This window comes from Magallana gigas, chromosome 4, assembly GCF_963853765.1.
Source record: "Magallana gigas chromosome 4, xbMagGiga1.1, whole genome shotgun sequence".
Taxonomy (NCBI): domain Eukaryota; kingdom Metazoa; phylum Mollusca; class Bivalvia; order Ostreida; family Ostreidae; genus Magallana; species Magallana gigas.
This window is the reverse complement of record NC_088856.1, coordinates 27,671,575-27,685,870: the sequence shown is the minus strand read 5'-3', so window position 1 is coordinate 27,685,870 and position 14,296 is coordinate 27,671,575.

Below are 14,296 nucleotides of genomic sequence, written 5' to 3'. Positions count from 1 at the left end.
GGAAACATCGAGCGCAGGCTTGCTCAAGTACCATTTTTTAGTATAATGTATATAACTATCTGAAGAAAAACATATGTTAAAATCGCACTTGAGCAGACCTGCGCTCTATACTTCCGAATGCAAAATATAGAGTAAAAATGAGAATATTATAATTTGTTTGCAAATTTGCGGGAATTAGGTCATTTAGGTGACTTCATAGATAGACAGCGAATGAGCAATGGTGACTAAAATCAAGATTAAAGTTATAGGCATCCTCTATACAATGATTTGTGAAGATTTTATTTTTATACGATACTATTTGAACATTGTTCTTGTTTACTTTGTTTTTTTTTTAAATCTTCTGAAGAGCCCGGTAGGGCGAAAGCGCTATAGATAAAAGTTGTTTGAGCATTGGACTTATTTTTGTGTTTATTCATCCCCGGTACCAAGAAAAAGGGATATATATATATATATATATATATATATATATATATATATATATATATATATATATATATATATATATATATATATATATATATATATAGGAAGCACTAACAAACCAACGACACTCGTTATCTATAGTGTCGGATCAAAAGATAAACGGTTATAAGATCAGGTATAAAAAAGCACTAAAAATAACCAACGACATGCACAATAAAGTAAAGTATGGACCCCAACATTTTTTGAACAACCCGTCCCTTCTTCAGGACTATAAAATAATAACTACATATGAAAGAAGAAAAACATCTACAAAACTAGCACTAAACTAAAACTTAATAATATATAAAAACTAAATAATATATAAACACCGGATCGAAACGTGGCAACTACATCTTTGTATTAAAGATTTCAAGCCCGAGAAGGAAAAATCCAGACGCAGCGGACGGTCTGTGTAGAAGTGCTGAAAGATAACGCGAACGAATTAATTTGCTAATTGGGGGTTGCCGTTTATTAAGTTGTATTAGTAAGATAATTCGTAATGAAGGTTTGTAGGGAAGACAGGCTCTGTACAAGACCACATAAATATACATAAGCGTGTAAAAATGGAGTTAAATAAAGAAAATAAAGTGGATAAAAAACAATTAAAAATAACAAAAAATAAAATGAAAGCAAAAAGAACCCGTACAGATTAAATCGATTAAGGAACGAGCTAATAAGTTGAATAATTAACATGAATGATAGTTTGTACATGGACCCAAAAGGATGATGATGGTGATATTGCTACGAAAAAAAATCAGTACTTACATGTAGTTGATGTTCATTTTGGTGAAGTCACTTAATTTGTTCATGCCGTCGGGACGGAATGACTTCAGTCTATGCATCCAAAATTTTTCTTTATTTTTTCACTCCGCATCTGTCCAGTCTGGGTTGTGACCAATAACCAAAACCATCATGTTTTCCCATTTGTGACCATCTAATTAAGTTAAAATGTTCCCCGACGGGTTTTTTTTAATTTTCTTAGTTTTGATGGTGGAACGATGATTATTGATGCGCATGTGGAGGTCTCCTGTTTCCCCTTCGTATTGTTTCTGACAAAATTTACAATTGATGAGGTATATACAATTGTCAGTGCGACAAAAAGTATTTATGAAAATGTTGTAAGTACGGCCAGTAATGGGGCTAGAAAAGTCGTCTGCACCAGAGCTGTGTTTGCACAACAGATATCTGGTGTCAGAACAAGTTTTAAAGCCACCATTAGGTAGATGGTCTTTAAGTTTGGTTCTTACCACCATATCCTTAAGGTTTCTAAAGCACTTGAAAGCTGCCATCACCATTTTATCATTGCTGTAAAGGATTGGCATGTTCTTCTTTAGAACTGCATTTAAACCCCCTAAGGACAGGGTGGTAAGTATTGAAATATGGGACTTTGTTGTCTTCGTTCTGGGGTTTGTATTTCAAAAAGGGATAGACGCTCCTTTTTAGCTAAATCATCAATTGCATTGTGTACAGAGTGCGAGCTGTAGCACCTGGCACATAAGTGGGATTTTAGGAGTTGACTTTGCTCAGAGTATAGTTCTTGAGTTGAACAAATATGTCTAACTCTGGTGGCTAGGCCTTTTGGTATGCCTCTAAACGTATGAGGTGGGTGGCAGCTAGGTGTCATTATATAGAGGTGGGAATCTGTAGGTTTAGTATGAAGATTGAAATCGAGTTTACCATCGACTAAAGTTGAAGTAGTGTCAAGAAACGTATTGTTGAATGAGGAAATTTCAGTCGTAAATGTGATAGAATGATGGAAAGAATTGACAAAGGTAAAAAAAACCATCAAGGTTGTTTCTGCTGTCAACCCACTTAATTTCGATGTCGTCTATGAAGCGCAACCAACTTAGAGGTTTGAAAGGTGACTGTGTTAGTAGGTTGCACTCTAGATTACCCATGGATATATTGACATTAGATGGTGCCATTTTGGTGCCCATAGCAGTGCCACTGACTTGAAGGTAGTGTTCTCAATCGAACACAAAATTATTGAATTTTAGAACATGATCTAGGAGCTTGGTGAGAGATTCAATTGAAGGGATCTGAACCTCTCTAGCGTCCCATACCTCTTTACAGGCTGCAATAACTTCATCATGCGGGATGTTGGTGTAAAGGGATGTAACATCCATCGTCGCGAAAATAGTATTATCGGGAAGATTTGAAGATGGTGTTTTGTTAAGATAATCTGTTGTGTCTTTAAGATATGACGGTAAATTTTCAACATGTGAGAGTAATTAATTACAAATTTTGATGTAATTGAAAGTAATGTGTAATTGGCCAAAAATTCAATTACATGTAATGGTAAGTTAATTTATTACATGTACTTTCAAAAAAGGCCTGTAATTGCAATTACTTTTCAATTACTTTCAATTACACATTGATGTACATATAAATATGAAGCTTTCCACTTCCCATTTTTCCCCACAGTAACAATTGTACAAGGTTGAGTTAGGAAGAGTAGTTAAAAAGCATTGAACTATTATTATAAATATCATACTAAATATTTTTCAACATGGATTTTTTCAGTGATTCAATATTTAATGATAAGTTTCCCAAATTTAATGAAGTACATGTATTTGATGATTTGTTTGATCTCTTTTTTCTTAAAAATACTTATTTCCCTTCTTATTAGAATAATTAGTGTGTCAATTATCATTAAGTTAGTTTAAAACATCACTGTTTAATTTACAAACAAAATCAGTGTTATCAAAATTATATAAACTATCAAGTCATGCGCTGTAATTGATAGCCTAAAATACATAGAGCTAAAATGCATGGCTTCAAATGGGTTTTAAGTTTTTGATGTCCACAGGGTATGTTCCCTTATTACAAACATTTTATAATTAAGTTGAGAACAACAGGTGTGAATTGTGTTTTGATAACAATTATAGTCTGCCCTCTACCTGGGATTAACCTGTACTTTGCCATTGTATTTACAAAGAAAAAAAAATAGTGTATAAAAATGCAAAGGAGAAAGTTTTCATATATTAATAGTTTTTTTGCATGCAGGAAATACTAAGTTGACAGGTGAAGGTTAGGGGATATGAGTTTTAAATGTTTATTGAATATCATGGTGGTATGGGACACCTCCATTTTGTGACTACCAGTACCTGCGTTTTGAAATAAACAATAAAACCAAATTTATATTTTTTCTTTCCAAACATTGTAACTTATCAGAGTAGTTAGCAAATTCTCAAACAGTGTGAGTATTTTGATTATGAGGAAAGTTTATTCATATTATAGATATACCTCCTTAAATGTTTGAGTTGTAGATATATCATGGTTTTAGTAAATTTTGATGAAAATGTAATTTGTAATTTAATTAAATACATCTGCAAAGTAATTGTAATTTAATTAATTAAATTGGGAAACTCTTGTAATGGTAATGGTAATTTAATTGAAGAATTTAAGCAAGTAATTGTAATTTAATTAATTACTTTCCATTGTAATTGACCCCATCCCTGATGTGGACGGAGATGAAGGTCGATAAATTCTGAATTTTTTTCAGTGGGATATCTAATGGCACTTACTATGGGACGTCCTGGCATTCCAGGTTTGTAAATTTTTGGAAGACCATAAAATTGGCCGGGCTTACAGTTGATAGGAAGAAGGGTAGTAACATTGTAACCAATTTCATTATTTTAAACATAGTATCTAATGTTTTGGTAATAGTATCTGAGAAGTCATCTGTAGGATCATTGTAAAGCTTTTGGTAAAAACGTTCATCTGAAATTGTCTGTATGCTTCTGCAAGATATTTGTCTTGAACCATCACAACAATTGTTGACCCTTTATCTGCTTTTTTAATGACGATGTCTTCCCGGTTCTTAGGATTTGTAACGCTGATCTTTCTTCTTTCTTTAGATTATCCGGGTGTCTGTGTTGTTTGGAAAGGAGTTTCCCGATATATTATTTAGTTTTTATATATTATTTAGTTAAGTGCTAGTTTTGTAGATGCTTTTCTTCTTTCATATGTAGTTTTTATTTTGTTGTCCTGAAGAAGGGACGGGTTGTCCCGAAAATTTGTCAATATTCTACTGTATTGCTCGTGTCGTTACTCGTTGCTAGCAATCAATATTAATGAGTTAATCATATGAATCATCAGAATATACATATATACCGAACATTTAATTAATTTGTTGTCGATTTGACATTCTTTGAACACAATTACTTTGACAAAGCTCAAGGGAGGAGTTAAAAACTGCGGTCCGCGCAGCCCTGGACGCTGGGTACCGACACTTAGACACCGCCTAAAACTACAAGAACGAGGACGCCATCGGGGAGGTTCTTCCGGAATACATGAAGAGCGGGAAAAGCAAGAGAGAAGACTTGTTTATCGTTATTAAGGAAATGCCGTATGATATAAGGAATATATTCTATTGTACACATGTATAGCGTACTTAGAGCTTTTAACAGTGCATTGAGGATATCACTAATTGTTACTAATTGATATAGCCAAATGAAAAGGTGACATGTCATGTTGTTATTGACTGACTACAGAAAAATATAACGGGTTGACCAGTCTCAAAGACAACTCAGCTTCGCCTCGATGTCTATGAGATTGGTCAACCCGATATATTTCTGTAGTCAGTCGGTAACACACCTTTGAAGTAACAATAGCCTCTCAGTAATACGCAAACATTTCAAAAATAATCTTACATGGGATGAGTCTGAAGAAGCTACGGCTGGATTATCTAGATCTATACCTTAACCACTTTCCTAATTTTGGCTTTAGTGGTAAATAAAACTACTAAAACTATATTTTAAGTTATTCACTGAAGTAATATATATCTCTAAAATTGTTTTTATTTCTCCTTTTAACACAAACAGATGTTGTATTGACGAGTTTAATAAAAAATTAATTAAACAAAAAACAAATAAATACCCCCTCCCCAACAAAAAGAGAGAACAAAATAGACAGCCCACAAAAACAAATTTTAAATGAGGACCAAAATATGATCATATGAGGCACAATATCAATCATACATACATGTATCAATACTCATTACTAACTCAAAAACAACGTATTGCATTTGATATGAAATTAAGTAACATTAAAGAATCAAGAAAAATAAATCATCAATAAGCAAACATTTTATAATGAAATTAAAATACGATAAACCAACTTATAATGCAGAAGTATGTATTTTGGGGATTAAATCACAAATCAACAATATGTATTATTCAAATTTTGTATTAAGCATATAATTTCTTTTTTAACAGCTAAAATAAGGATACTTATTGATAGAGGCAAACGGTATAAGCTTTACTTTACTTGATGGTTGATGGTTGATATTTGACATCATTTAAGAGAATGATGTCATTTTTTTTCTTCCTGCTTCCAATTGCTTATTAATAACATTTCAAACATGCTCAAAATTGATTTGTTCGTATTTCATTCAAGTATGAAGGCGATGATGAAAAAAAAACAAACAAGGAAAGCATGTTTTCTAATTAATTTCATAACCATACAAATTCGCTTTATATTCAATCTGATTATAATCAGATCCTCGATCCGCTCTCTGTTTTTGTTTAAATTTTCTATTCTCGCTGTAGCGACAATAGAAAAACAAGGAGCAGATCGAGGATTTTATTTTAATCAGATTGCTTTTTACTTCGAACCTCTGAAATATAGATTAAGTCGAATATCACATCACTAAACAAAACAAAATCCCAAAAGCCAGAAAATTACTAAGTTGATAAACGAAATGAATTCATAATTATACATGTATTACATAATTGTAATTTTCATATCACTATTGATATTTTTTTCATCGGAAACGATCAAGTTCATTGCATATTATTTTTGCATATTGTAGGCCGTAGAAGAACACGTCAACTTGGGTTTGACCAAATCCATTGCTGTCTCCAACTTCAGTATTCCACAGATTGAAAGAACTTGTAAGATCGCCAAACACAAACTAGTACCCGACCAAGTAAACTATTGATCTTTGTATGAAACTATATTTATCTGAAACAACCTTTTATACCACCTCAACCCCCCCCCCCCCCCCAAAAAAAATATACTACTGAACACGTTCATTTTTCGAGTAGCTCTATTTCTACTTACAAGCCTTAAAACTTAAATGCCATGGAAATCTATTAAATACATTTATCTTGTCAAACAACTTTTAAATCGGTATATAGCGACTTTTAATTTAATTATGAAATTGAATGCATAATACTGAATTTTAATATATAATTGAGACATTTTGTTAGAATAACCTACATTTTCATTGATAAATTTTCATAAATTAATTATATAAAAAGAGTTGATGTAAATTAGAGGTAATTTTGAGAGTTAATATTATCATAAGAAATCAATAACTATTTAGGTACTCCATTAAATAACATATTCTAATTGAATTGAACAAATAACAGTAAGTAAAAGAATGTATAGTTTTTCATACTAATTGTTAGACCATAATTAATTACCTAATTGTGTACGGACTTTTCGGTTTTTCCCGATTATGACAAAGAGCACATGTACACGGCGGGTGTTACCGGTCAGCGGAGGGTGCTCACTCCTCCATGGCACCTGATGCTACCTCTATTTTCTTAAAAAGAGGCCCGTGTTCGCTCTGCTCGTGTTTTGTAATTTTCCTTTGAGTTTTTGAATTTGAACACTGTTCGTTATCACCACATGTCATAGTATGGAAATAGGAAGATGGAAACCCAGTCTATATCATAATAGGCTATATTTGCTTGTATAACCGTTGTAGGTGGAATTTACTGTCCAAAGAAAGAATTGTTTGATGCTTGTAAGAAACTGTAAGTGGCAATCACCGCCTACGCTAGGAAGACCTGACCGATTGTTAGTGACAAAGATCTTAATTATTATCAATACGAGACTCGTAAACCGTTAATTTCATAAGCTTTTCTTTAGGTCAATTTGCCAACATGAAAGCAATACTATTTCCTGGTTAAAAAATTGTATCATCATGGATAAACTGAGTAATACAGTACATGTATGTACATGTATTATTTAAGATGAGTTTCAAAAACGGAGTTTAGTTTTTTGAACATTAAATTTTCAGCAATGATACCTTTTTAAAATATAGTTGCAGAAAGAAAAATACGAACTTGTAGTCCTTGAAGATCCATGTGTTTCAAAAAATGCAAAGAAATAATAAAAACAAATCTCCTGAACACGTGCACATCAAAATATGCATTCTTTGCAAATGGAACAAACACTAATCGATTGGTATTGTGACAAAGTGAATACCAATTTAAGTGTAACGATAATGAGCAATTTTTTCAATGTGTTCTGAATTTACAGAATCTTAGCAATATATTAAATTTGTGTCATATTTTATATACTATAATCATTGCAATATATTTTTTAATGGGTACTTAAATTGTGTAGGTTTTGCTTCGTAATCTTCTTCAAAGAGGCAACATTGTGATTCCAAAGAGTGTGAGCCCAGACAGAATACGCAGTAACATTCAGGTAAGGATTGTTAGTGCTAACATACTTGTAATGCACACATCACGTTTAAAATATGTAAATGAACATTTATATTAAATATTGTCAAAAAGTTCATAAGAAATCTTTTCGTGTTTTCGCGGGGTCATTGATATAAAAGGAAGCCGGAGTACCCGGAAAGAACCCAATTGTCGAAGTAGGCGACCACCATACTCTTTCACATACAACCAATGTCGATCACGGGGATTGAACGCGGGTTACAGTGGAGAGAAGCGAGTGCATTTTCCATTTCGTTACTTGAACTAATCTTATTTTCTGAACAAATATTGGTGTTTTTTTAAAAAAACTTTTTTAACGCTAAATTGAGAGTTTGGCACTGTAAATACTTGTAATCGTATAGGACTATATGCAACCCAATGCCTCTGTTTTTCTAAGGTGTAGACGATATTGCAGGTATTTAAACAAAACGTCAAACCAAACTTAATGAAACTGCATTATACGTACATTTACATAATCAAAATAATCTTGCACACAAACAAAAAAAACCCCGAAAAATCTTTAATGCTCACAAACAAAAAAAAACGAAAAATCTTTAATAGTAATTTTATAATAATTATGCTATTAAACGAATGACATTTTTGATTTGTGTATATTAGTTGAAAGAATGCATTGTGTCAGTTTCAAAACATTTTTTTGCATACATAATTACCTGTAACATTTGCACATCTCCCATTACTACACTCTGTATAATTGTTCATTATGTATCCAGAGTTTGCAGGTCGTAATTCGTTTAATTCGTAATCCATCAATGCCATTTTCAAAATATTCTATAGTTTATGATAGTGAGTGACAATGGTAATGGAAATAATATACTTTAAAAATAGGAAGTAATTAACTTTTGTAGATATTTGGTTTACAATATGTATTAGATAAGGAATAAGGAATCATTCTTTGAGTATTATGAGGTGATAATTTTGGTCGAGACGTGATCAAATCCAATAAAGCCCGAAGGGCTTTATGATAGATTTGATCACGCCCCGACCGAAATTATCATCTCATAATATTCAAAAAATGATTCCTTATTATTTATATTTATATAATGTTTAGCCATCGTACGATTATATATTTAAATATAAATAAGCAAACCCAGCTGGCGCCTCGATTTGGCGTCATTTGTATTATTGGTTATATAGTACAAAATCGATACGTAGTGTTATCACAGACAAAAACACTGGAAAATGTGAATACATGTATATCTTTTTAAGCATTCTAATTTTTAGAATTATTTATGTGCTTGATTCTGTCTTTAAAGCCAGTTTTGATATCTTAAAAAAATTTCAGCAATAAAGAATTTTTCATGCAAAAAACTATTTAAACGTCGGAATACATACGTAGATAAGGTCGCAATATTGTATGAAAATCGTCTTATAAATGGTAACCATCTACTTAATGAAAGTTTCATTCAAACTGCTTTCAAATATCAGTCATACCTCCTGCCTAAATTGTTTACGATTTTTAAAACGTAAAAAAGAGGTGTAATATTTTTTTGTCTTAAACTTTCATATATATAAATTTCGTTTGCACGCTTTGTGTGAAACTAATGAAACACAGTTTGCAAACGTGGTTATATTGCTGCAAAAGATGTTATTTTAGCCAGATAGTGTTATATTGCACACAGTTCCTGGTCATACGTACAGATCATTTTTTTCTGTATACTGTTTAATTTACTGCCTTGTTAAAAATCACCTCTGTATTTTAAAAACATAATAATGGATATGAAATGTATTAACTTTTGCCACCTGATGACAATTAACCTCTACCATCCCACCGCTTTTGATCCCTCTCCCCGAAACAATTTAAAGCAAATACTTCATCGATACATGTACTTGTATTTTAATATTTAACCCAGCGGGTCTTCTTTATGTATTTGTTGGTCATTAGAGCTTTCAATTAATAAACCCTTAACATAAAACAAAATGTTCATTCTATTATATAACCAAAATAGTTTCCTCAAAGGCATATATCCCTCCACAAACATAAACTATTTTTGTTTATTAATAGATGAACATCTCTTAGGTAGGCGATAAAGTAGGAAAAAGGGGCTCTTTGTAAATTTTTGTTTGCTGCTGGACATTTTTTGTGTTTTTTTTTTTATTAAAAATGAGGATACAAATCATTTCAAGTTATATTTTTGTTGCCTAAAAATTCTTTACAAAAATTTTAGCAATTTGTATTATTTTCACTAATAAGAACATTTCAATCGTAGTGTTACCTTTTTAGTGATTTTTCTTACGCGGGTATGATAAGGCAACTCTCAGCGATCGATTGATTAAAAATTCCTCTGATCGATATGACGTCACAATAAGCAGCATGATGTCATTTGTTACACGGAAACATGTCGATTTTAACTTTATCTCTGTTTAAAATTATAAAAACTACAAACATAAACTTTCACAAGAAACTCTTCTAATTGAATATATCTTCGATTTCTCTGTATTACGTATAATTATCATTGATGACGTCACAAGCATGTTTAATAGAGAAGATAATGTTGGGAAACAAATCATCGGAATGCAGTGTTCACAATGCCGAAATAAGACTTATTTAATTCAGTTACCCAAGATTTAGATGAGTGTCAGTTAGGATATAATCAGGATAATAGAGAAATGGATAATTTGCATAATCAGCGAGTGTTTAAGGTAAGCAGATCGACATTTATATGGCTTGACTAGCCTTTCCTCTGTCAGTGTGTACAAAAAAAGGCAAAAGTGTAGCACTACCCCGGAATTTATGAAAGATGACTTTGGTAAATATCAACAGTATATGACCTAAACTACTTGAAAAGTGCTGCTAAAATCCTGTGCTTCGTTGTTTTAAATGAAAAATAGGTAGTATTTTTAATGGAATTAAAGACGTTAAGAGGGTTTCCGATAAATATTAACAATATTTATTTTTTGGGATTAACAATTGAATTCTAGCAGTAATGCTAATAAACATGAACTAATTGCTGATCAAATTATTGTAGCAAACATACAAATGAACTTCGGGGTAGTGTTACACTTTGTGATTTTTTGTTAAGGTAAAAAAGTGATCTATTTTTAACTGTCACATGATACCATGGCACGGGAGCTTCAAAGCTCGAGTCGATTTCGAAGTTGAAAAATAATATCTTTTTGAACACATTCACTTGGTATTAATATTCCGCACTGTTTTCTTAAAAATAAACAGTTTTCAAATTGATCATAATTTTTACTGTCATTAAACTCGGAGTTGCCTACACCTACCAGCGTAAATATTCAATGGCCATTATCTCAAAAAGTAGGTCATTTAACAATTTTATTGAAAATAAAAAATAGCACTACACTGAAAATTCTTAACCACACAATAAATGGTTTTTCACTATTATCAGTCGAATATTATAAATTATTTTTCAAGGAGAAAACGTTATCCTTTTAACCAGCTTTTTAAAAAAGTCATTAACCAAAATGAAATGTACATGACAAATGACAATAGCAAACTATCAACCATCTCAAAAATCCACAAGAAATCATCTTGACGCAAGCGTCAAATGGGCCGCAAAAAATATAATTGTTGTATGAATCATTGGTTGTTTACATAAAAACACACCACAAAGAAGAAAATAAAAGTTAGTTGTACTAATTTTTATGGTAAATTTAAATATACTTTCGGCAACTTGTTTTGAAGTTTAACATTTTACTATTATCATAAAGAATCGAGTTCGTTACTGTAAGCATTTCTAAAGGTAATTGTTCGATCATTGCCATAGTATGAAGGAATGGAAAACACATTGATTTTTACAATACAAAGATCAACTCATCATTTTTCTCTTGGAGATTATGCATTTCAAACCATTTTGTTTTTTTGTTTGTTTTTTTTGTTTTTTGCATTGAATTGTATGACAACTTAATGCATTAGTTTATATGATTTCAAGGGACCACGTGATAAAACAGAAATTGATTAGCTCAAATTTTCCAGTCAATTCAAATTATTATGTCTGTCATATTTTTGCGTAAATAATTGATATGGATGTCATTTCATGATATTTTCTACCACATTTTACATGGAAATATAATAAACACACACATAAAGTCATTTTATTTGACACGGCACATAGGAATTCAAATATATCCTTTATGTAAAATGACGTTCAGGTCTGTAGTATTTCAGGTCTTTAGTATGTCCCGCATACCGATCCCGATGCGAATGACGACCTCCGGAATTTTTCGAATAGATTATAGTCTCGATAAAAACGCACCAAACACGACAGTCTAGTATGACCTATTTTTCATTTACGAGTAAGACAAAAAATATGTGATATTTTTAAAAGGCATAAAACATATTTCTATATGCCAATTTACTTTTAATTCATAAAAATATGCATAATATTAATTCTATCAAAAAAGAACTGTCCCGCAGAAACGCAGTAACAATATTTAAATGTGTATCAAATAACGGACCGCCTTCCGGCGGCCCGTAATAAAACGAAATACGGATTCAAAGCAGAGCAATACAGAACTCTAAAAAAGATAGAGGTAGCATCAGGTGCCTAGGAGGAGTGAGCATCCTCTGCTGATCGATCGGTGTACACCCGCCATGTCTTCTTTGTTGAATCGGGAAAAAAACCCCGGAAATGTCTGTAGACAATTAGATGATTAAGTTTGGTCAAACAATTAGTATGATAAACGTCAGTCAGCATGCGACCCAGTAGAAGATTTTTGTGCTGACAAGGTCGTTGTATCGACCATTGAACTTACGAATAGATGACTCAAACGAGACTGTTGATAGTCATGTTTTATCAACCTGTTTGTCAGTAGCTTGCCTCGCCTTAAAAACTGTTCATACGAAGAGCATGCCCTTGTATATCGAAATAACTGTGGGACAAAAATACCATATGCAGGTGATGAAGGTATATTGCTACATAAGTAAGGAAAATTGACTACGGAAAAAATTGAAGTTATCGCGTTTATCAGTGTCCATTTTTAATAATATATCCAAATATGAAACAGATAACGCAGACCTTGTGGTATCTTTTTTTCAAGTTCAAAGGGATATATCGAGTCGACGTAATTATGGAAATAACAATTGTTAATTGATGTTACGTCTTCAATATAACTGAATGTTGAGTTGAAGGCCACAGCGAGTAATTTATTTTTTTTTACGTACAAGTTTTTGAATAAAATCTGTTTCATAAGAATACAAAAATATCTCTGCTTACAATGAGGCACAATTGGTACATGTTATTTGTTACGTTTTAATCAAGATTGAATGATCTTTTAGGTAATTCTATATAACTTGTTAAGAGATTCACTATTTATATAAAGAAAGAACGGTTTAATGACATACGTTTAAATTTATTTAAATATGAATTGATCAAAGTTATGTATGGTGGTCTTAGAGATTTTTTTTGTATGAAACTAAGTTTGAAGTAAATTTAGCGTTATTTTATTAAGTTCAAGAATTTGTTATTAGTAAGGGTAATACTTTTATACAGAAGCCAATTTAGGACCTATCAAAACATATTTTTGAATTTGATGTAACGATTTCTTGAATTTGTTAAAACGAATTTAAAACGAATTGTTGAATCCGTTATAACGAATTAAATTTGTTATAACACATTTTAGGAATTCGTTATAACGAATTTAATATGTGTATTGTTACAACATAGAGTTGTTCCCCTTTATTTTTCATATGTCAGGTTGTGGTGCTTCCGGCTGTGAAAGTTGTGATGGCTGAGATGATGCTGGTTGTGATGATTTTACTTGTGATAGTTTCGGCTGTGCAGGGCTACTATGGTTTGTTGGCTGAAAAGTAGGAGCATATGCGTTCAACGAGCTTGTGATTGGTGGTCGAGTTCTACCAGAGGCTCACCACATTGAAGATCAACGTACAGGACCACGAGGAACTCCTTTTGCCCAAAAGCTAGCCCTGGGATGGTTTCTCATCGGAAACGTTTGTCTTGGAAACCTCCATCCACCTGCTAGTGTGAACGTCTTGAAGACGACTGTGCATCAAAGTGGCAGAGTTAGTGTATTTGACAAATGTGAATACAATATATCACTCAAATTAGATGATGATCCCATTTTCAGACACCAAGCAAACGACAATGATTTAGGACAATCTATTGAAGATAACCACGCAGTACAGTTAAGGCGGTCAATAAAAATATGGGCAAATTTTTGTGATGAAAACACGTATACTTTAGTTAAACTGGCATGTCCTTTTTAAAATCAATAACAGTCACTCAAATGCAATATATTTCTAAAATATATATATAACAGTACAATATTTTATGTTCATAGTGGTCACGTGATATGGCAGTCGCATGGTACAAGCAGATGTATTTGTGGTTTTGAGGTCATTTTAAAAATTCAATATTGCAAGGGCATAATCA